This window comes from Zonotrichia leucophrys, chromosome 5 (genome assembly GCF_028769735.1).
Source record: "Zonotrichia leucophrys gambelii isolate GWCS_2022_RI chromosome 5, RI_Zleu_2.0, whole genome shotgun sequence".
NCBI classification, from domain to species: domain Eukaryota; kingdom Metazoa; phylum Chordata; class Aves; order Passeriformes; family Passerellidae; genus Zonotrichia; species Zonotrichia leucophrys.
In genome coordinates this window covers 48,426,906-48,428,775 of record NC_088175.1, presented here as the reverse complement: position 1 = coordinate 48,428,775, position 1,870 = coordinate 48,426,906, and positions in this window count along the sequence as shown.

Below are 1,870 nucleotides of genomic sequence, written 5' to 3'. Positions count from 1 at the left end.
AACAGCCAGGGTGAGCAGCGCCACGCTGGGCATGATGGGTAATTGTAGTTCTCTAGCGGCAGCTGCTAGCGAGGATGAACTAGAGGAAAACTACAAGTCCCGTGGGGCCGTGCGCGGGCACCGAGTCCTGAGGGAAAACTCAGGGCGTGCGTCCCGCTGTCTCCCAAGGTCACCACTGATCGTGTCCCCCAGTGCCACCGACGGATCCACACCCATGAGCTAAATCCAGGAATGGCACTCCACCATTTCCTCTGGAAGCCTGTGGCAGTGGGGGCTGGTGCGAGCCCAGCTGCCCCCTGTTCCCAAAACCATACTTGTTTTTGTTGTCACCAAAAAACATCCATCTCACCCCAAGGCACAGCTCCTTGGGAACTGTGTTTTCTTGTTCTCTTATTGATCAAAGATACCTCCCTTTCCCCCCACTGCTCTAAGAAGAGAGCACTGTAGAAGAAAGCCGATCCAATTATTCCCATACACAGGAGACAGAGTTTTTTAGCCCTTACTCCTTTATTCTCGTAGGATTTGTGTCCTCATGGCTGAAGGTTACTTAACTTACTTTACCAACAATAGCAACAAACCTGAGATGATGAAGAAAACTAGAAACCCATGATTCCAGCAAAATGAATTGTTCCAGAGAGCTGTTCATAGCCAGTAGTGCAATAAACTGAAAGGTTCCTGGTGTGTCTCCATGGATCCTCACCCAAGCAGAGCCTCAGCTCTCAGGGTGCAGACCCAAGTCATCATCAGTGTTGTTCCAAGCCCTGCTCCATTGCCACCTCCTTCTTCTTGATGAGAGTCCTGGAGTGGTTTGTGCTCAAAGAGACCTTAAAGGTCATCCAGTTCCACCCCCTGCCACGGGCAGGGACACCCTCCACTATCCCAGGCTGCTCCAAACCCTGTCCAACCTGACCTGGAATGTTTCCAGGGATGGGACAGCCACAGCTGCTCTGGGCAACCTGTGCCAGGGGCCTCACCCCTGAACTGAGGTGAGAATTTCTTCCCAGTATTCCACCTAAATCTCCCCTTTTCCATTTTGGAACCATTGTCCTTGTCCTAACCTTGCTGTTGCTGATGAGTTGTAGCCCTGGTCATGCTGAGGCCACCTGTGGCCATCATGGTGTCACTTTGGGCACCTCCTTTGGCCTCCCCCTGAGGATCCCACTCCTGTGACACCTTCTTGCGCTACAAAACACAAAATTCACCCCCCAACGCCTGTCCCTAAACCCAAGCACAGCACCTCAGCCCTTTGGGGCTGTCCCACGCCTCAACAGTGGCCCTTTGTGACAGCACCATCAGTGATGTCACAGCGGCCACGGGACACAGGCCATGTCACAGAAGCAGCAGAGGGGGCCCAGAGCCGCAATCCCATGGTGAGAGGCGTGGGATGCAAACACCGCTATTCCAGCCCCACCACGGCCCCGCTGTTGAGGTGTGGGACAGCCCCGGAGGGCCGAGGGGCCGCGGGGTTCCGGGGAGAGCTACCTGCAAACTGACTTTGTGCCTCTTGCAGGGCGAGATGTCATCGAGGGAGGACACTCCGGAGCCCAGCACCAGCCAGGCTGCCAGCACCAGCCAGGCTGCCAGCACCAGCCAGGCCGCCGAGGCCGCACTGCCGGAGGACAGCCATGAGGAGGAGGAGGCCTCGTGCCCGGAGTGCCGGCACATCAACACCACTTGCTCCAGCTCGTGCCGGCACTGCTTCTGCCAGCTGTGCCTGTGGGACTGGAGCCTGAGCGAGGCCACATGCCCGCGCTGCCAGCGGCCCACGCGGCACCCCTACCCCCAGCATGTGGCCCTGTACCACGAGGTGCAGGACCGCGTGTACGACAGGAAGCGCAGACGGCGCGGCCAGTCCGCACGGAGCTGGTCC